The sequence below is a fragment of the Podarcis pityusensis genome (genome assembly GCF_964106645.2).
Source record: "Podarcis pityusensis genome assembly, chromosome: 7".
Taxonomy (NCBI): domain Eukaryota; kingdom Metazoa; phylum Chordata; class Lepidosauria; order Squamata; family Lacertidae; genus Podarcis; species Podarcis pityusensis.
The window spans coordinates 52,582,248-52,605,827 of NC_138031.1; positions in this window are offsets into that span (position 1 = coordinate 52,582,248).

A 23,580-nucleotide genomic window follows, 5' to 3' on the forward strand; every position below is an offset into this window, starting at 1 on the left:
TCTGTTACCTAAACATCCTTATTTGCTGTTTCACAAGTCACTTGAGTTGTCTTCTGTGCTTGTAAGATGCTCATAGATGTAAAGGGCAATCCTGAATCTGTCCTTCAGCTAGGGATAGAGGATAAATGTGATTCAGTTTGCATTTAAAGACAAACCTATCTAATTTTCACTTTCCCAACTTATATGCAAACTGAGACACAACCATCATTCTAAATTTGCACTTTTCATAATTTTGCAATGCAGTTATCCTGTTAGGTAATGTGTACAAAAATGCTTATACTGGAAGAGTAAGATGTGCACAAAATGCATATATTAATGAAGATAACATATAAAATATAGTAAACCAGGAACAATTTCTTTGAATAAATTTGTATCACAGGCAAAACTGCATACAAACATGTGTGTATTAGGGGAAATTCACACAAAATGGCAAATGAATTTTCATGAGAACTTAAAAAAAAAAGTAAACGGACATAGAAATATGGAGAATTGTACTTAAGGTTGCAAAAACGAGAAACAAATCTGCTTCTTTAAAGATCCTTGTGATAAGGAAAGTGGCAGGAAATGCACTTGAAAGCATGGGATAAACCTGTGAGATTGCCTACAACAAATCAGGATGAGTGCCTATTAAATAGTTGATATCATTTAATGTCTCCACAAACAAATCAGATTTTCTGGAAGTCACCTCTTGCTCAGAACTGGTCCAGATACAACCACCACTATTTAGATCTTTGTCTTGGCCACAGAAGGATTGTTCTTCTCTGTTAGAAGAGGTGGAAAGAAACAAGATTCTGTCAGTTCACTTGGGCAAATGCCAACAAACCCTTCATGCATTTTCTGTAGATTTTTCAGCCAAAAGGAATTGTAGGTTTCTGTGTAACTGGACCAACAGATTCTTGCTTTTCTCTACCCCTTCTAATAGAGGGGGAGCAATCCTCCTGTGACCCAGACAAAAATGTAGATGCTGATGACTGTATCTGGGCCACTTATGGGTCCAAATGAGGCCATATATTATACACAAGATAAATTGTGGAATTTCTTGACAAACAGGACAGTGCCAGTAGTATTAAACTGCCTAGATCATGAGTAGGCAAACTAAGGCCCGGGGGCCGGATCCAGCCCAATCGCCTTCTAAATCTGGCCCACGGATGGTCTGGGAATCAGCGTGTTTTTACATGAGTAGAATGTGTCCTTTTATTTAAAATGCATCTCTGGGTTATTTGTGGGACATAGGAATTCCTTCATTTTTTCCCCTTCAAAATATAGTCCAGCCCCCCACAAGGTCTGAGGGACAGTGGACCGGCCCCCTGCGGAAGAAGTTTGCTGAGATGTTAGAGTTGGATGCTTAGTCTGCATTCAGCTATTGGATTTATTGTGTTAATTTTACTTCATATAATGGTAGTGCTTCTGCCCCAATTTCTAATATTCCCTTCACATTGTTGCACCTGTTATGGTATGAAATTGAGGCTTTTTGACTAACACTAAATTTCATTCGCTCCAGTGGGAAGGTATGACACAACAACAAAATATCATTGGACATGTCACTACTTCCCTATCTTTTCCATTCACACACACATACACACACACACAGAGAGAGAGAGAGAGACCCCTGTTCATTTGTGTTCCCCTATGATGGGAAAGGACTGCATTCTGGTATACTGCCCCAAATTCCATCACTTTACTCCCATGATTCTGGGTTATTGGGATTACATTTTCTTTTCTTTTCTTTTCTTTTCTTTTCTTTTCTTTTCTTTTCTTTTCTTTTCTTTTCTTTTCTTTTCTTTTCTGGAATCAGGTAACACAGAAATGAGTGCCAAACTTTCACTACATTCTGCTAGACTTCGAGAAATGACTCTTAAGTCATGTGAAAGATCGAATAAAATGCAGAAATTATCAGGTAGGGAAATGTCAGGGGGAAATGGAATAAACTGCCACCTGAGTGCAGCCCCAAAGCCATGCGTTGTCTGCCTACCTTTACTGACATTGGCATTAATTGGAATTTCATCACTGCCTTCCATTACAGCAGCATCATCTCAGAGCTGTGTGTGTTTTTTAAAGCCTGCCCTTAATATTTCCATGAAGATTTTTTAATAATGTTAGATAAAAAGCACCTTTAGAAGTTCCAGCACTATTTTGCCCTATTTGAAAATTATTTCAAGAAACTCTTGAACTGTAAATAGAGTGGGTGGGAGGGAGTAAAGAAAACTGGCATCAATGAAGTTTAATTTTAAAGCCAGAAACTAATATTTATGGTTTTAAGGTTTTTTCTCCCCGCACCTATAGAAGAAGCCTGTTATCTCACTTGACTTTTACAACACAAAGTATCGGAGAGCTCCTTCCCACCCCTTCTAATTTATTTCCCATGCCAATCGCAGTTTTCCTCTGATGAAAGTCTTTACTAAGTGTATGGAGAAGGCATTAGAATAAAATGTCAAGATGTAATTTCAGTGATGATCAAAAAGTTAATATTAATGCAGAATCTTGAAAACATCATTTGGATTTTGAAAAACGTTGGAAGGGGGGAAGAGAGTCAATGTTTCTTTCATCTATAATGAGCTTGAGAGGAGAAATTTCAAGACACACAGAGAGACAGTTCAAGTTCAAAGAAATTAAACCCTGAACCTTTGTAGGATTGGGGGTTAGTGGGAGTGAGTCAGAAGGTTCTTTTTTCTTTTCTTTTTTAAAAGAGAAAATTATGCTAAATAAAAATTTGTTATCTTGAGTATTTCAAGCACTACCTTATTACTATTGTACTTCCAGAAAGAGCCATTTGGAGAACACGTCGTTGACACAGGGATAGCCAACCTGGGGTCCTTGTAGTGGAATACAAAGCCCATTATCCCTTATCAATGGCAATACTGGCTGGGGCTGAGGGGGGGTTGGACTGAACAACATCTGGAGTTCAACAGGTTGGCTACCTGAGTGTTAACAAACACCACCCGGCATAGAAAAGATTATGAGTTGCAAGCACGTTTAATGTGCCTTTGAAATGCATGAGTGCTTTAATTTATTTTAAGCAGAGACATTTCTCCAGGTGACATTCTTGTACTATTCTCTCCTATCTTTCTCTTTCATCTGTAAGAGAAGAAAGAAAAGGTCCTTTCTTGTTTGCTGATCTCATGGCTTCTATTATCACTGGGGAAAGAGAAGTTCCAATTAGTGCTAGCCCAAAACCTGTCCTCCAGTTTCTCATAAATTCCCTTCCCTAGTGAAAGAGGCTTAAATTTTCTTCTCTTTTCTTGGGTCACTTTCAAATTTCTTCCTTTCTTTTGGTGAAGAGTCAAGTTGAGTTGACCTTAAAAGTGTGAGATGGCTGTGGATGGTGTGTCAAGAGACTTTGTAGCCTCCCCAGCTGCCCACACTCTCTGAACTGAAAAAAAAAAGGCTTCATGAGAGACTTCATTTCATGACATATTTCCTTGTACTTTAATTGTACTTTAATTGAAGTACAGGAACCAAGCAAGGCTGGCTACCGGCACCTGAGATTGGCATGGTCACTGATCCTGTTTTTAAGTGCAAAATAATTACATACTGATATGTTTAAAGGAAGACTTCACTTTTTAAAACAAACAAACAAACAAACAAACAAACAAACAACTGTCAGGTGCACATGTGGGAGCCTCCCTACCTTCTGGTGCTTACAGGAAAGTCCAGCTGAGGATGTCATGAAGTTTTCAGGAAAGACAAGCACCCAGGAAGCCTGCAGAGTTCAGACCATGAGATAGATGATTTGTGGAAGGAAGGAAGGAAGGACACCCACAAGCACACTTTGGCCTCTTTGGCAATAAGATAAGCAAAACAAAAACTCTGCACCTCACCCATGAGAATTTCAGCAATTTTTCTCCTCCCTTTCAAAATTTACAAATGCAATTACTTTTCTCGTTAAAAAAAAGCTCAACAACTTTGGCCCCTAAAAAGCTGAGTAAGTATTGTGTCCATATTTTAACCTTTTGAAATATGGCAACTCTAATAATGTGATCAATGATGGGGGTTTTATAACGTGAAATTTTCTGCACAGCACTAATTCACATATATCATTTCAACAGATGTCCTATGTCAGCTTGGCTCCTTCCCCCCATTTCAGGACAATTCAGACTAATTCTTTCTTTCCTTTCATCTCAGGAAGGAAAGATCAGCCATTGTGTTAGAAGACAAGATGGTTGCTAACGTAAGTAGCCTGAAAATATAGGGTGGTGTTTAGCTAATCTGTCCTGCCAGCACAAAGATTTCCACTTGCGCAATGGGAGTTTCCCCACTCTCCTCTCCCACCCCAAAATGTGCCCTGCTCCCTCCCCAAATCTGCCCCAGAAGTTGGGAGAATCCATTGAGTGGGTTTGGTTGAGTGGGGAGCAGAGCAGAAGAATGTTCGGCTTTGCAAGCAGAAATCCTTGCACTGATGGAACATTCACTTAGTGCTTTGCTGGATTTCACCCAAAGGAAATGAAGCTAAATGGCACAGGTGGGTTGTGCTGAGTCAGTTGATAGGAACATAGCATTTTCCTGAGTCAGGCCATCGGTCCATCTACCTAAGTCTAATCCCTAAAAAAACCCAACCTCAAACTGCAATCAGTTTGTCACTTGTGAAAACTCTCTAAAGTCAATAAGGAATCTGAATAGGATTGTATGCATACATTGATATATGAAAGGATGGAAAGCAAAGGGTGAATGTTTGTTAAAATCCTAGGGGATTAGAAAACATGACAGCTCTGAACTGATTTGCAGGGCCAATATCAGCTCAAGAATTATCAGCTGCAAGTCTCCACTAGGCCTAAGAATAAATGTGAGAACAGAAAACACTGTTTTAATGGGAATGTAACACTTAGTTATATATTACTTTCAGAGCATGCCACCCCATGCCCCAAAACTGCAAACGAATAAATATGTGTCTAAAATCCTTAAAATCAATGATTGGGACATTATACACCACAACATTAACAACTTTTCTTTTCCTTTCCAGAGATAGCTTGAAATAAAAATCAACATTGATCCACAGGCCAATTTTAAAAAAAGAATCCTGCCAAACTTTGTTGTTGTTGCACATCCCTCAAGCAGTCTAATCTAAGATTTCTTCAACATTTCTGCTATAATGATAACAGTTGCTGCAGGCATATGGGAAGAAGAACGACATACCACTTGTGAAACCAAATCTCCATCTAAAGTGTCACCCTTATCCCACCACATCTAGTATGAATATGAGGACATGTTCTGTGCATCCTAATATCTCAAATCACAACTCAAATGACAGCCACAACACAGATGTTATCTAACACTACCATTTATTTTGAATCATGACTACAAGCAGCAATTATTACTTCTATATACCACCATCAATCACTGACCGCCCCGCCCCCCCCGAATAGCCATGATATGGGTCAGGACTGCCATTCAGAATGTGATGCTAACAACGAATTCCAAGATGAAAATATATCAGGCTTGTGTGTTGAGCTCGCTGCTTTATGGTAGTTAGATATGGGGAACTTATACCCACCAGGAACAATGCCTCAACGCCTTGGGCATCCCATGGCAGGACAGAGTTTCAAACAAAGATATGCTTCCCCATGCCCACATTCCAGCATGTTTGCACTCCTGTCACAGTGACAGGAGCGGGCTTCAGACCCCAGGCCCATTGGCAGAACAACTCTGTATTGCACAGATGTCTGCAAATGTGACCTGAAGACTGGCAACATTAATCCCATCATGTTGGAATCCCTTGCAGATGACCACAGACCCTGGAGACAACCAGTCAGGTTGTGTATCCACAGCAGTGACCAGAGGAGGAATGATCACTGGGAGGAACGCAAAAAGAAGAAACACCATGGTGCATCTGTAACAGGGAAACCAGACACCTTCATCTGCCCCAGCTGCACCAAAACTTGTCTCTCCAGTATCAATCTCTACAGCCACAGCAGGCACTGTAACTTTCTAGTGGTTTGACTTTACCCTGAAGGTGCACTCCTCCATGACTGACATCTCCCATCATGGCAGCAGGTAATGTGGGGACACCAAATGATAGCACGAAAAGAAACAATCTACTCCCATTGTCTATGCCTCCTAGTAAACCTATGTCCAATGTTACAGTGAAAGAGGTCTGCATGCATACGAATGCCTGTGCCTATAACTCTTGCACATGAGTGGGAACTATGATTGTCCACAGTTTCTGTTCACAAGAAGGAGGCTGAGAGGCATAAGCAGGCAAGTCTCCTCCTAACCACTGAATGTGTGCCTGAAGAGTTTGGCCAGTGGATGTGGGAGGAATGTGGCTTGTGGGTGTGATTGACTTCCTTCTGAGCACATGATCCTGTTATTTGAGAAGTTCTTGTGTGTGTTGTGGTCTGCCAACCCATCAAATGCCTGATGTAATACTGACATTTCTCCACACATGGTGCAAAATCACACCATGTGGGGAAAGCCACAGCCCTCAATGCACTGACAATCAGGTGGGCATTTGATATTTTGAAGCTTCATGAACAGCTCTGCCCAAGACCCAACAATCAGCTGCAGTTCCCTTCCAGTCAAACTCCATCTTTACCTGCCCACACCTGACATCATATACAGTATCAGGTGTAGGGAAATTGAGTATGGCTTAATCAAAATGGGTTTGTGGGGCAAATGGGGAGATTTGATCAGCCTGTGGGCTTGACTCTACTCTACTTCACCTCTACTGCTTCAACATGTTTGTATGTGGTGGAGTGGGATGTTTGTTGTAGCGGCTGTAAACTGACGTTATTCTGTTTATATTCCATTTTGACTTGGATGTTTTGGATTTGAGAGGTATTTTCTGCTTGGGTTTACTATCTAAGACTATACAGCAATCATTTCTCTTTTGTACAGGAGATAATTTGCTGCAAATTATATCTGAAATTAAACATGATTATGATACATTACAAACCATACCTTTTGGCTATATTATAATGGGCTGTAACTGAGTATCAGAAAACTTTGCTGGTTTTTTTTAATGTGTGCGTGTCAAAAAAAGATTTGAGCCTTTATATAAAAATGCATTTTATTTTGCACGCGCACACACCATTTTTGAAATGATGTTTGGAAATGAGCTACTTTGGTGGTTTCTCCTTGTTTTCTTGTTTATGTCACAATGGCAAAATGTTTACCTCAAATCTGTGTGACTAGGTACTAGGACAGCCTAAGACTGGTTTGTATCTGCAGTGCCCAAATATAATATCAAAATGATTCCTTCTCTCCACCTTTTACTTCGGTTCTTGGTTGAGAAAAGGTCATCACATGGAAGAGTATCCAATTAATGTGCCTTAGTGGCACAAAGATTTATGCTTGTGTGATGGATCTTCCTGATTTCTTCACCCTACATGCACCCCATACCCTCACCAAACCTGTTCCAGAGGACTGGGGAAACATCTATAACAGATTAGGGGCCATGCAGAAAGTGAAAATCCTTGTGATGATGAGACACATTAGTTACATACTGCCCCTTACATTTTAGCTTTTTCCACAGTCAAGAAAGTGCTTGTTTATTACATTATCACAATAAGCAGGTTCATTATCGAGCATCTGCAATTAGTGCACACAGGTAAGCCAGGCTGGAGAGGAAAGGCTCTGGGCTGATCCTAGAGAGTTGCTACTAATAAGAGAACACAGCATTGGGCTTAAGAGGCCATTGGTCTGAGTCATAGCCTTTCCACACCTACCATTTATAGTGGTGCAGTTGCTGGGGCTTTTGGATTTAGACTATGGAACATAGCTGTTACCGGAAAGCATCAGAGGGCACTAAGGAACACAAAGTTCAAATATGATTTTGAAACTCTATGGTACATGTTTATTCAGTACAGTGGAAAGGACAATGTTGTCCTCTCTCCAACAGCTACCATCTATTAAGATGGAGAGCAGAAGACACTTATCTGACATAATCCAACTGTAAACTGTTGAACAAACCTGCTTAATGTTTGATGGTATTGTTTATGTTGCATGGAATGTTTCTTGGTGGTGAGGTGAGGGTACATGGGAGTTGTTTGTTACAAGCGTTTTCAGAAACTAAAAAAATAGAGAAAAATACTGAGGTAAATGGACTCAGTATAAAGGCAGCTTCCTATATTCCTGCCGTTGCAACAGACAAATGAAAGTGAAGGCAATAAAAAGGTACATCTCTGGAATCAACTGCCCAAAACAACCGCATCTCATTATTCATAATCAGTCAATTCCTTATGTTGTTACTTGAAATTTCAGGTAAGTAGCTGGGATTCCCCTTCCCCCAAACAAATGGGCCCCTTGTGAAGTTCTGTGGTATTTCTATCTTGCTATTATTTGCCCTCTGATGCCTAAAATACTTTTCTTGGTTGTCCTGTCTTTTTTGTGGGGTATGTGTGTTTGTGTGTGTGTGGAGTCCAAGTTCTGAAATATGCAGGTAGCCTCCATTAGTACAAGAACCTCCCAACATTTGAAGATTCCCCTCCAACTCACAGAAGGAAACCAGGGGCAGAGCAGCCTGCTTCTTCCCATTGACCCTCCTTGCATGTTTACTGCACATGATTAGAGTATGCCTGAAAATGACTATAGATTATTACTTCTGTGGAAGACAGGAGTACCTGGCATGCTCTGGTCCATGGGGTCACGAAGAGCCAGACATGACTAAATGACTAAACAACAAACATCTTCTGGTCTGCCACTTAGGACTTCAAGATGGGAATACATTTAATCTAGCTTTGGTAAACCAACGATGGTAATTGGGTACTGACATGCCCAATTGAATTCCAGATGCAAATGCAAATTGTGCTGTACTTTGCTTTCAAAATTGTTTTTTGTGGATCTTTGGACCATAATAAAGAATGTGTGCATCTTCTGGTTGGAGATGATGAACACACTGCTGGACTGTTTCTCTAATACAGAATTCACTGAATGTAAATTTCTCACATTAACAAACTTTTGGCATTAATTTGCTTACCACTTTGTTTGAATTTAGACCAGCTGTTACTTTCCCCCTGAAATAGCAAACCCTTTCATCTTTCAGTTATCATGATTGCACCAGCAAGCCTAGTAACCCCACTCAAAAGTCTTCAGAAATCTTGAGTAGCAAATATGTATAGTTTATAGGACATCAAAATTAATGAGGTGAAGTTGAAACTCTAAGATCCAAGCATCTGAATGTTTATTCATACCTTTTATGCTATCATTAATGCAGTATAGCACAATCAGAGAGAAGCAAAGCTTCAAAGATTGAAGTCATACAGAAAAGATTAAGAAAGCTGGACTTATTCTCACTGGAAAAGATGAATCCTTACAGTGTTCTAATTAAACCTTTTAAGATTTCAAAGAGGATGAACAACATTCTGATCCAAGTAAAGTTTCACTTTTGCAAAGAACGGCATGATCTCAAAGTGAAGTATTTGCAAGCACAGAGAAGCTTCTTCTAACTCCCATATGATCCTAAAGGGAAAGAATCATGTAAACATCTTACTGCAAGAGATGAATGAGGGCGATGGTGGTGAGCAACAGTGTTTTCAGGTAAAGGTAGGACAGATAAAATTAGTTATAAAGACTCAAGGTGGTTCTTCCTAAGGGAAGGACCATTGCTTAGTGGTATAACATTTGCTTTGCTGACAAAAGTCTCTGATTAAAACCCCGACATCTCTAGGAAGGGCTGAGAAAAAATTCTGCCCAAAACCTGGGCAGTACTCAACAGTACTGACCTAGATGGACCAAGGGTGAGACATAGTGTAAGGCAGTTTTCTGTGTCTATATGTCCATGGGGAATAATTGGAATCTACAAACGATGTGGGTATATACAAACCCAAAGAATAGTCCACATAAATATGAATTCACTATGTAAACAAACCTGAGTGCAATGAGTTAACGGAATGCCAGCTAAACCCAGAATTTGCATGGAAGATGTCTTCTTCCTCTGCCTCTTCTTTCAACCTTGTCTCTAAAGCCATCCAAAGCAGATCAAGTCTGAGAGAAGAGCTATCTTGGCTGTGGTCATGAAGATGTACCCACATCTTAAACATGGGGGCTTTTGTTTCTGCAGAGATCATCTAGTTGGTGAGAGGAGAGTCAGTGGAATAGTCTCCACACAGAAAAAGAGATGGGCTGGTAGCTGCAGGCTTGAGTGAAGGGAGGATTAGGGGGCAAATGAAGGACAATTGCTCAGTGTTGGAGCACCTGCTTTGTATGCAGAAGGTTTCAAGTTCAATCCCTGATATCTCTGAGTAAGGCTGGGAAAAGTCTTGCCTGACATCCTGGGGAACTGCTGCTAGTCACTATAGGCCAGAACTGAGGAACTGGGTCCAACCACCAACTTCCCTCAAGCCCTGCAGGCCACTTTGGCAGGTGGGACTGCCAATCACTTGATGTCATCATGTTTTCCTTTTGGTGCATGTTTCCCCCCATGCATTTAAGCTGATCTGCCCAAAAAGAAAAAGAAAAAAAGGTTCCTTTGACTCCATGGTTTATTGTCAAACCACCCAGGCAAACAGATTGTTTCCCTTTTCCCTTTCCTTATGTCTGCTGTAGTAGATAGGTGCCTTGGTTTGTGGGGAAACAGCCTTGTGGGCTCCATGAGCATCCCTCCTGGCTTTAATTTGGCCCAAGGTTTGGAGGCTCCCTAACTGTTCTGTAGGCAAAATTGAGGTAGATGGGCCAATAGAGTAATTTGATAAATAAGGCAGCTTCCTATGACCTGATGGAATGGAGGAATGGGAGGCTGGGTTGAGCAAGTGGAAAGAGGAAGAAGGGTGAGGTAGTGTCAGAATGACAGGGAAGACATGGTTGCCTAAGTAGGAACAGGTGAGAGAGCATAAGCCATTTTCAGCAAGAACAGTATAGCAGATTTCTTATTCCCCTACATAACCTTGATGGATACTTAAACACCAAACCTAGCATATCACATTATTCAAAGCCCCACACTGGATCTGCCCCTCAACATAGTAGAATGTGACTGAGCAGCAACATCTGATATACAAGTGTCAGATTTTACAGAGATACAACTAGACTCTAAAAATGGCATATAAGGGAGCACAGGGCAGTATGAGGGAAGAGCTAATGACTTTGCATTAAATCAAGCATAATTGTTTTGTCAATAACTTGCTTTAAAGATCTTGGTAAGATTTCATTACACATTGATCAACCAGATATCACAGGAGACAATGGCAAAGCAAAACAGTGCAAAAATAGCAAGCAAAAAGTATTACTCTCCGTCACATGATATTTATTTGGTAAGATGGTAAAATCACATCCTTGCATTACTGACAAATAAGATGAAAGTTATTGTCTATTTGCAGGTGTGTTTTTTTCCCTTTTAGGTTTTAGTTTATAGAGCAAAAGTCAAAAAGTGAAAGAAGCAGGCTGTGATCAAGCACCATCAAGAGAGACATCACTGAGTAGTTGGGATGGGAGAGAGATTTGATACAGTTAAAAAAAAAAAATTATTCACTAGGAAAATAATGTTGGACACCAACCACCTCTAAAGCACAGCTCCTCATTTATCAATAATTTGTGAATGAGACGTGAACTGTCAGTTAATTTTGTCCTTTTTGGTAATTCTGTTAAATTTAATATGCTTGAACATGGGTGACAACATAAAAAAGAAGGAAGGAAGGGATATTTTGCAGTTGTGGTTGTTGTTTTACTGTTCTCCCTCTCTGGAACTTGACTGGCTGAGGATCCAGTGGATCCTTGTCTGGCTCAGCATCATCCCCACTCATTCCTGCAATGCTCCATTTTAGTGCCAACTATCAGCAGTAGCCTGTACCTCACTTGTGAAGGTTGTTTGAATCCTAAGCCCCTTCTGGCAGAGTGGGTTTGGGAATAGGATTGCAACTTCAGTTGCGTGTTCAGACCCAGAGACCTCCCCCCTAAATAAAGACACATTTGACTCAAATTTTAGTTTTGGTTTTTGGCAGAATTTAGGCCACAACTTTATTGATTAGAGAAAAGAGAGTGGTTGCATAGGCTCTGGTTCAACTAGCTCCCTGCACCCTTGCAGGTAGCTTACCCAGGGCACCAGCACAGGTCAGAGTTTGGAAGAAGAGTTTGGGTTTGATATCCTGCTTTATCACTACCCGAAGGAGTCTCAAAGTGGCTAGCATTCTCCTTTCCCTTCCTCCCCCACAACAAACACTCTGTGAGGTGAGTGGGGCTGAGAGACTTCAAACAAGTGTGACTAGCCCAAGGTCACCCAGCAACTGCATGTGGAGGAGCAGAGACACAAACCCGGTTCCCCAGATTAAGAGTCTATCGCTCTTAACCACTACACCACACGGGCTCTCGGTCAGCCAAGGGTGAATGCCTAGGGTAGGTGAAAAGCCCAGGAACAGACTCTGTTCACTCCCCAGATGCTCCCCTGGACTCAGGCATGGGCACAACTCCCTCTCAGGGGTCGACCAAACCAAGTTGAGTCCCGGGATTCCTTTAACAGAATACCCTTCACATAGGGATGGCAAGAGCATTCTCCCATCCCTATCACACAAACCAGTGCCTATCTGCAACCTTACAAGTTGTGACGATTTGCTATGTGGCAGGCGAAACCCAAATGACAACAGCCAATCAGCCAAGTGGGAAAAATTCCTGCTGTGCCCCTGTCCCAACAACAGGCAACACATGACAGCATAGCAAGGTCAAGCGCAACAAGCCCTAAAAGTAGGGAGAGGTGGGCGGGTGTTCCGATGCACGAGCTGAAAGAGGAAGCTCTGGGTCACATGCAAAGGTATATATATATATATATATATGTACCTATATCCATTTAGACTGCTCCCCATTGGCCAGATTAAACCCAGCAATGAGGGACCTACCAATCGGGTGTTGTGGCTGTCCAATATACCCACCCACAACCAGGAGGTCAGTCTCCAGGTCTCACCACAACAAGTGCCCTCTTTTAGGGAGGACACTATTTATGTAGCTGTAGTCAGAAAATAGATATGCACCTGCACCTGGTCAGGATTTGATCAGAAACTTGAAGGGCTTCCACAAAGGAGATAAATGGTAACCATGGCTCTGTAACACCTTTTTACAAGCGGGATGGTTTAAAATGAATACTCTTGTTTAAAAAATGAAGCCTGCTTTCCTGCAAACTAAAGTTGGAATTAAGATAATATCTGCCATACTTTTAAAGCTGTTTCCATGCCCCACTCCTAGTTATACTAGTGAAATTGTGCCATTTTCCTGTTAATTGGCAATCACTTCAAGACCGCCCTTAAATAAGACTGGTTGCAGTGATGAGCATACAGTTGCTATCCTTCTTCAAAATGAACCCACTTTTATTTGTATAACTAATTCCTCAACACTTCCTCTCAGTTCTCAAATAGCTATTTCCCCAAACTGCAATCTATCTAAAGCAGAAGGGAAATTGAACCATGTCTCCAGAAATCAATAATCAATTAGAGTTATAATTTAAACAGGACAGAAGGCTGCATTACTATCAGATATCTCCCTGTTTCCCAGCATATCTAAATTTAGTTCTGTTTGCCCACCTGGTAAGAAGAAACTCTTGTCTGATTCTCTGAGATGCTTTTAAAGATTTCATCTACCAGACTTCCGGGTCAGCACCATCGGCAAAGGCGGAGTTCCTCTGACCGAGAGGAACCCGCTCCGTGAAAATTGGGTCTTGCTGCCGTGGCGAAGGCGGAGACCCTTTAAAAATCCCAGGCGGAGGAAGCCTGGGAATGTGGGATTCGGCTGACACCAGGAGCGCCTCCCCTACTCACAGGGAAACCCTTTTTCGGGGATCCGAAGTGACATGGGGTGAGTGGCGCGGTGTTTTGAATCAACCGCTACTTTTACGGAGTGAAGCCGCACAGCCGTTGCCGGAGAGCGCTGACTTTTTCCTGTGGACAATTGGACTCTAAACAAGTACCTGTGAGTAGAATGGAAAATTGGATTAAAAAACATTTTAATTTGGCACTGAAGCGGGAAGGCTCTAAACAGGAAGTCCTCCTCCTGTTTTTTTGTAAATAGATTGAAGCAAAAACTTTGTAGGCTAAAGGCTGGAAAGTCGTATATAAAGTTCTAAATTTCCTTCATTTATTACCACCAAAACCCCTCTTGGAAGCAGGAGAAAAGAGGGGGAATTTTTGACTGTTTAAGCCTGCAGGAGAGAGAGTAAAGAAAGATAAATTTCCACCGTCTCAAACCTGGGAACGGGGTGTCAGAGACAGAAATGTATGGGGAAAGTTCATCGACTGTGAATGGAACGTCTTTTGACAGATAGTAAAAAAAAAGAGAAACAAATTGACTCCAATGTTGCTTCTTGCAATCAAAAGAAACAAAGTATTTGAAAAGTGAAAGTAATTTTCTTTTGTTGGTCCTGCTTCCAAAAGATGGATACAAATAGAAATTGTCTCCTCTAGAGGGAGCTTGTTAATTTGTTGCCGGAGTCGATCTGGGGACCTCACAGCTGTAAGATTAGGATCGTGACACCAGACTCTAACCTTGAATAAAAATGTGTTTACAAGAAGTCTTGGTGCTTGCTTTTTGCAAGACAAGTGCTTTGCTGGAGCAGATGCATGAGAAGATGGATTTGATTTTATTTTTTAAAGATATTTATTAAAATTTCAAAAACAAAAAATTACATAGTTAAAGAGAAAAGAAACAAGGAAAAATATATAAAAAAGAGAAAAAAACATACAAAATACAAAGTACAGAAAAATAAAATAAAAAAGAAACACTTAAAAACAAATTAATCCTTCTGTATCTTACATTTCATTTCCTTGCTTCTCTGACCTCCTCTCACCTCCCTTTTTTGTATTCCAGTTCAATTGGTTAATTCAGCAATTCCTTTCCCTCTTTGTTTATATCTTAGTCCTTTAACTTAATATTTTATAACTTTAGATTCTCACCTATTAACCCCATTTTTACATACACCTTTATGACATTGCTACTAGAACCACTTAATTTCATTATAGCATCATCTAACATTCATTAATTTTACAGTATTTCTGTAAATAGTCTTTAAATTTCTTCCAATCTTCTTCCACCGACTCTTCTCCCTGGTCTCGGATCCTGCCAGTCATTTCCGCCAATTCCATGTAGTCCATCACCTTCATCTGCCATTCTTCCAGAGTGGGTAGATCTTGTGTCTTCCAATACTTTGCAATAAGTATTCTTGCTGCTGTTGTGGCATACATAAAGAAAGTTCTATCCTTCTTTAACACCAACTGGCCGACTATGCCCAGGAGAAAGGCCTCTGGTTTCTTCAAGAAGGTATATTTAAATACCTTTTTCAATTCGTTATAGATCATCTCCCAGAAAGCCTTAATCCTTGGGCACATCCACCAAAGGTGAAAGAATGTACCTTCAGTTTCTTTACATTTCCAACATTTATTATTGGGCAAATGATAGATTTTTGCAAGCTTGACTGGTGTCATGTACCACCTGTATATCATTTTCATAATATTCTCTCTTAAGGCATTGCATGCCGTAAACTTCATACCTGTGGTCCATAACTGTTCCTAGTCAGCCATCATTATGTTATGTCCAACGTCTTGTGCCCATTTAATCATAGCAGATTTCACCGTTTCATCCTGAGTATTCCATTTCAACAGCAAGTTATACATCTTTGATAAAGTCTTAGTTTTGGGTTCTAACAGTTCTTTTTCTAATTTTGATTTTTCCACCTGGAAGCCAATTTTCTTGTCCGAATTATATGCCTCCATTATCTGATAATAATGAAGCCAATCTCGCACTTTGTTTTTTAGTTTCTCAAAACTCTGCAGTTTCAATCTGTCTCCCTCTTGCTCCAGAATTTCCCAATATTTCGGCCATTTGGCCTCCATATTGAGCTTTTTCAGTGCTTTCGCTTCCATCGGTGACAACCACCTTGGGGTTTTGTTTTCCAATAAATCCTTATATCTTATCCAGACATTAAACAATGCTTTCTTGACAATATGATTCTTAAATGCTTTATGTGCTTTGACTTTGTCGTACCACAAATATGCATGCCATCCAAATACATTATTGAAACCTTCTAAGTCCAAAATGTCTGTGTTTTCAAGAAGCAGCCATTCTTTCAGCCAGCAAAAAGCTGCTGATTCATAATAAAGTTTAAGGTCTGGCAGGGCAAATCCACCTCTTTCCTTTGCATCCGTTAATATTTGAAATTTTATTCTGGGCTTCTTGCCCTGCCAGACAAATCTAGAAATATCTCTCTGCCACTTCTTGAAGCAATCCATTTTGTCCAAAACTTGCAATGTTTGAAACAAAAACAACATTCTACGCAATACATTCATTTTTATCGCAGCAATACTGCCTAGCAGTGAAAGCTTCAAGTTTGACCAAATTTCTAAATCTTTTTTCACTTCAGCCCAACATTTTTCATAATTGTCTTTAAATAGATTCCCATTTTTAGCTGTCATGTTAATCCCCAGGTATTTCACTTTCTTATCTACTGTTAAACCTGTCTCATTCTGAAACCTCTCTCTCTCCATCGTAGTTAAATTTTTCTCTAAGACCTTTGTTTTTGACTTATTCAGTTTAAATCCTGCAACCTGACCAAATTCTTGAATCAGTTCCAAAACCCTTTTAGTACTAGATTCTGGCTCCTGTAACGTCAATACTAAATCATCTGCAAATGCTCTCAACTTGCACTGTTTAGCTCCGACTTGTATACCTTTAACCAACTGGTCCCTTCTAATCATATTCAGCAGGACCTCCAGGATCAATATAAAAAGCAATGGGGAGATTGGGCAACCTTGTCGTGTCCCTTTTTCTAGAGAAGATGGATTTGATGACTGTTGCAGTTAAAAACTTTGGACAAATGGCGAATACCCATATAGAAACCATTCAGGAACCAGCCCAAGAACCTGTTTTGACAGGGCAAGCACAAGTGCAGAAGAAAATGGAGGAGGTTGCTGTTGAACCTCAAGTAACACAAATGGAGACATCCGAGGCCTTGCAGGAGTATAAGCCGCTGTTCTTGAAGTTTGAATCTGGAGTGGACCGGGGGGGGGGGTCTGGAGTTGTGAGGGCTCTTAATTTTGGAAGGACTTTGAAACATGCTCTTAAATACTTTCTGGATTACAGTGCTGACTGTGGGGAATGGGACTGTGGGGAATGGGCTGATCTGCTGAGGAGAGATGGAGATATTTTTGGATTGGAGTCCTCCCGAGACCTACCCCCCAATGAGAAAGGAAAGAAAATAAGAAAAAGATCAACAAAAGACAACGTAAAGGGCAGGTATAAACAAGAAGAAGATCTGCAGAAGGGACATGGAAAAGACTTAAGAGCCTCGGACATAAGATCACCAGGTTGATGGATTAGATGGACGGAATAGAAAGGACTGACAAAACCCGAGACCAGGAAGAAGAGACGATGGATGAAGATTGGAAGAAAGTTTTAAAAATTTATTTAGAAAAGTATTATAAAATTAGAAATTAGAAAATTAGGAAAATGTTGGAATGAAATTATTTGGCTTTAGCAGAAATGTTAAAAAGAATTATGTAAGAATATGTTATGGTTAAAAGAATTTGGTATATATAAGATTTAAGTTTTAAGTTTTAGGGTTTTTTATGGTAAGATAAGGTTAAAATAGATTAAGGTAATTTAATGACAGAATATTGTGAAAGATGGAAAGGATTTGCTGAGATAATTAACAACTAGAATACAAAAAAGGGAGGTGTGAGGAGGTCGATGAAATAAGTTAATGAAAGTTAAGGATTTGGGAATATTGGATTTGTTTTTAAATTTTTTGTTTATTTTTACTTTTTGATTTTGATGCATTGTGTGTTTTGTTATTTTTTTTGACTTTGGTTTTTATTGATTTGTATTGTTTAATTGTTACTTTTATCTACTTCTTTCTTTCTTTCTTTTTCTCTTTCTCTTGTTTTTTCCTTCTTTTTTCTTTGTAACTTTAAAATTTTCAATAAATATCATTTAAAAATAAATAAATAAATAAATAAAGATTTCATCTACCTTATAGGGGCACCAGAAATGATGGAAGGTAAATTTCATTCCTCCATAGGGTTTTCTGGTTGGATATCACATTATAACAAAGTACCAAATAAATAGTTTTACATCCCCCTTCACCCAACATTTTGTTACATCCTTTGGTAACTGTCCGTCTGCACAGATTTTCTTCCATGTTGTCTTAAGATGCAGAAGTTGTAGAAATCTATCACCAGATTGACTGATCAAGCAGTAAGAAAAACAGGGAAAATGGGCCACACTGTTATAATTCCTGCTCTGTGATTGCAGTCATATGTTTGTTGTCTTTCACATGACGTGATATGTTTTGACTCCACAGAGTGGGAAGTGATGGAGACAGGATGTTTTTGTTACTGTGTTCCCTGAAGTGGGACTATTGTTCTTTGTTTTTTTCTCTTTGCTGTCTGATGCTAGAGAGAGAGAGGGAGCCATGTTGCAGTCTCTCTGTGTGTTTATATGTAAATAAAGTAGATTAGCCAAAATGCTGAGTTGCTGAGGTCTGTCATGCATGATGTGCAAACTCTGCGGATCCCTAAGTGTGCTGGTGTCGGTTGGCATTGGTCACTGTGATGTTCGGGCTGAAGAAAGCTTTTGAAGCTCCCAAATGAAAGACCAGGAGGGAGAGAACATACCAGTTGGGCATGTGTCTCTGCCAGGGTCCTACTCTAGTGTAGGCTGAACTCCTAACACACACCACATGCTAGAGTTGCTGTAAAGATGTTGCCAAAGACATACTACATTTCTCTGATGAAAATAGGGACGTCCCATTCCATAATGATAATTTTACTACAGTCATACCTTGTAAGCCAAACAGAATCTGTTCCAGAATTCTGTTCGACTTCCAAGGTGTTCGGAAACCAAAGTGCGGCTTCTGATTGGCTTCAGTAAGCTCCAGCAGCCAATCAGAAGCCGCAGAAGCCCTGTTGGACATTCGGCTTCCAAAAGAGCATTCAAAAACCGAAACACTCACTTCCAGGTTTCGATTGTTGAGGAGCCGATTTGTTTGGGAGCCAAGGCATTCGAGATTCAAGGTACGACTGTATTTATACCCCACACATCTTACTGGGTTGCCCCAGCCACTCTGGACAGCTTCCAACATATAAAAAAACCATAACAAAACATTTTAAAAACTTCCCTATACAGGATCGCCTTCAGACAGCTTGGGGGTCGGATAACTCCATACCCTCCAACATCTCTCCAATAAAAATAGGGACATCCTAAGGAAACGTGGGACATTCCAGGATCAGATCAGAAACTAGGATGGCTTCTCTGAATCAGGGACGTCCCTGGACATTAGGGACACTTGGAGGGTCCAACTGTGGTAGTTGTCACCACCAATCCAGTAATATTTAGGACCGAGAACTTACTGTGTGGTGCTATCACTTTGCTTTGAGTCTACTCCCTCCCTGCAGAGCACACAGCTTTATATTTCTAGTTGCCACTGAAGTTGACAGCTGTGGAAAATGGACATTAGAAAGTGAACACACTGCCAATTACAGAAGTTATTAGACCTTTTTCACCAAATGAAGGCCTGAAAGACTGGCCTGACCCCTGCCCTCCCATTCTTACCTTTTTCTCCCTGTGATGACAGAAATGATACACCCCAGAATATGAGAGAATGACGGCCACCACCTTTCCCCTTCCCATCGATCATTCCTGAGGACAGGAAGCATTGCCATCACTTGGGCTGGCTTGACAATGAAGCTACATAGTGACAGAATTCCGTATTGTCATGGTCAATTATGTTACTGACACTATCGAATCATGGCCTGCTCACAGCTGCATCATTTGTACACAGCCAATTGTTAACGAAGAAATCCGAGGGCTCCCTTGGACAAAAAAACAAGGACACCAGCCAGGAATACCAGAGCAAAACAGCAGCCAGTAGGCTTGGTCTTTACTGAAGACTGTCGCGACAGGACTCCCACCTGCCACCAGGTGAAACAAAATGGAAGCCCCAAACAAAAGAGCACCCAAACTTTTATTAGTTACTAATCCCCCAAACTACACCCCTAGAATTACATCACAACTACATCATGACTACATCATTGACACATCACAGAAAGGAGGGGTTGAGGGAGGAGTTGTGGAGGTAACCTGAGTGTCTTGTCACCTGGCTGGTTCCTCCTTTCCCCCTCTGCATGAGTCACTTCCAGGAGACAATGGGGAGCTGGCAGTTTCCTGCCCCCAGAGGGAAGATCTGATCATTGTCCTTTGTTCCAGGCCATGTTGAATCCACTCCCATATGCAAGTCAGTTGTGACCTTGATGGTCTTCTGTCTGGGACCATCAAGGTTGTCATGCCAAATGGCTAGGGCTCCTGTGTATGGCTCGTATGGTTAAGGGATTATCAAACTATCCCCCTTTGATAGTCCTTCCTTCATGGAGTAAAATAGAAGTGAACCGGTGTAAATCCGATGTATGGTTGATTTACTATGAATTTATAACAGAAACGTCGCGTATGTCATGTGTGAGTGTGTGTGTGTCGTGTCTGTACAAACTGAATGATTGGGGGGGGGGGGGTCCTGCAACAAGATGAAGGAGCAAGCTGAAGGGAGACTAGCTAATTTGCAGGTTCCAGCACAAATGTGAGAAAAAATATAGATTGTGGGGCACACTCATTTCTTTGACTGAGGAATGTTGGTGCATAGTCTAAACATATACATCCAATTCTCTCTCCCTCTGTCACACCCACCCACACCAGGGAAGGTTTTTTTTTTAAAGTATATTAGAATTACTACCTATATTATTCTTGCACTGACAAAGAAGGAAAAAAATCCATGTTAAATCCCAAGATACTCAGGCCTTTTACCATCTGGTTAGAATGCAGATTAGTTGAAAAGGAGATTATTGGGCTCAGGTCAAATTTTGAAACTACTCCATTAAAAAAGTGCTAACTAAGGGAACTGACTTTCATGTTAAAACTAGAAGAGATAATCCTGCTTGAGGTTGATAAGGGCCCAAATCCTTATCAGCTGCACTGCTAGTTGGGAGCTCTGTGGTTGAGAGGATTAGCCTAACAGCTTCATTTTAGCAGCCTAAGATTGCAAAGTATCCTAGCAATAATAAGAGTCTTCCCTCCAGGGATTCTGGCTATGTTATTTAGGGGCAGGGCACAATATCATGCTATGGAGCCATGCAGTTTAAGGTACAGCTGTCAGGTATCACTGGCTTAAAGGAAACCTGCCCAAATGCTTTAATCTATGATGATTTGGACAACAAAATCCTCATGACAAGAATTACACAGTTTTCCAGGGACAGCTCTGATTTACAGAAGCGGTCCCTGTTTCTGATTTGATTCTGGAATGTCCCAATTTTCCTTAGGACATCCCTATTTTCATCGGATAAATGTTGGCGGGTATGGAGTTATGTGACCCCCATGCCAAGGAGAGATAACCTTTAGAAGACATCTGAAGGCAGCCCTGGATAGGAAAGTTTTTTAATGTTTTATTACCCTATTGGCCCAAATATAAGCCACACCCGCAAATAAGCCACGCCTTTAAAATTCAAGGGGGGAAAAATTAAAAAAGATAATACCTGAATATATGCTGCTTCCTTAAAATTCTGCAGGCACTCACACCCATAAATGGCATATGTAGAAAAAAAATCCTATGAGGACATGCAAATGGGTTAAGCACTGTAGCACCGTAAATACAAATAAAAAACCAATACTGCACTGTAAAATATGGGGAAAGCAATGAATAACATTAGAATTAATTGCACAACAGTCCCAAGCTCACAAATTGGCAATAAAACATTTTTTTGTTTCATTTTACCGTATGTCTGTTTCAGCAGCGATATTGTAAAAGCCCATTTTTGTAAGGTCACAAATTTAAGCCATACTTTAACTTTTCACAGTCAGAATTTGGAAAAAAAAAAGTGTGGCTTATATTCGGGCCAATATGGTATGTTTTTGTATGTGTTGGAAGCTGTCCATGGTGGCTGGGGCAACCCAGTCAGATGGGTGGGATAGTATTATTATTATTATTATTATTATTATTACTATCGTCTCTGTTTTCATCAGAGAAATGTTGGAGGGTATGGGAAGGAAGGGACCACCAGACCATTGTTTATGATCTGTTTTAGCTGAAGCAAACACACCCTGCACTTGCTATGATGATAACTAGGTGTAGATTATGAATGCTTGACAAACTGTCAAAAAGTCTACCAGATACCACACAATTATGGGTGATGACAGCCATGTTGCCATCAACGCACTCACTGCTGTCACCATGGTATGTGCTCTGCTGGGACCACCATGCCAGATGGGAGGCAGAAGGTGATGAACAAAGCAGCAGAGCGAATGGCAGTTGTGACAGCAGTGCTGGAAGTGTGCTTGGTGTCCACTCTAAGCACTGAGATGGAGCACTTGGCATACCCATGTACTACAAGAGCAGAGTGGTGAAACAGGCAGCAGCACATTTATAATTCAGTATAATCAGCTATGTGGAGTAGCGCTTGTTTTGTAAAGTACAGACAACATTATCTGAACACATAAGAAATGTATCAGGAAGTGACCTTGCACGGTTCTGTTCTGTACTGCATAATCTGCTTTTGCTGTTTGTGTGCATGCATGGTTGATAGGGGACGCGGGTGGCACTGTGGTCTAAACCACTGAGCCTCCTGGGCTTGCCGATCAGAAGGTCGGTGGTTCGAATCCTCGTGAAGGGGTGAGCTCCCATTGCTCAGTCCCAGCTCCTGCCAACCTCGCAGTTCGAAAGCATGCCAAAAAGTGCAAGTAGATAAATAGGTACCACTCCAGCAGGGAGGTAAATGGCATTTCCATGCGCTGCTCTGGTTTTGGTGTTCCATTGCGCCAGAAGCGGCTTAGTCATGCTGGCCACATGACCCAGAAAAACTGTCTGCAGACAAACACCAGCTCCATCAGTCTGTAAAGCGAGATGAGCACCGCAACCCCAGAGTCATCTGCGACTGGACTTAACTGTCAGGGGTCCTTTACCTTTACCTTTTTATGGTTCATAGATCACACCTGCTGATTTCTTCTTCTTCTTAAGTTCTTGGTCTTTCAGATCATACACCCCCTGAGCAAATTGCCAAATAACCACGTAAAACAACACTGGTTCTGATTATTCAAAAGCAACAATTAGTTCACTGCAATTACTTGTTTTGTAAGCTAGTCATGAAATAATTGGTTGGTTCATTCAAATCAATATATGAGACCAATACACACACATTGTGTGGCCCTTTTTGATCCATCTGGGTAGCCATGTAACCATGTTGTAATGTCAGTAGAAACTACAGCAAAAATACCTTATCAAGTGCCGGGGTCTAGATCTGGAAATCATATGTCTCTCTAGTTCAGTGGTCAAAAGTTACTCAAACCCCTTTCCCTCCAACTCTTTCCCTACCAGCTATCCTTCTTTTCCTTAGAACAAGGATAAATATGCACCAGTCCTGGTTTCTTTTGGGTCTATGTTTCTTCAACTTGATTCATTCTTTCCTGCTTTTCTGTTTACAACACAAACAGAAACTGTAGGACCACTGCTGCATTTATCCCTTATGCTTTAGCTACCCTGACCCTTGATCAGGACTCCTTTCCGCAGAGCAAAAGCTGGGATCATTCAGTTTGTAACTTATGGGTTAATTACATGACTTTGCTAACAGCCCTTTCTGATCTTCTAGGCACAGTGAACTTTCTTTGCAAATCCTTACTGATTAGTTCCTTCTTGTCTCAATTCCT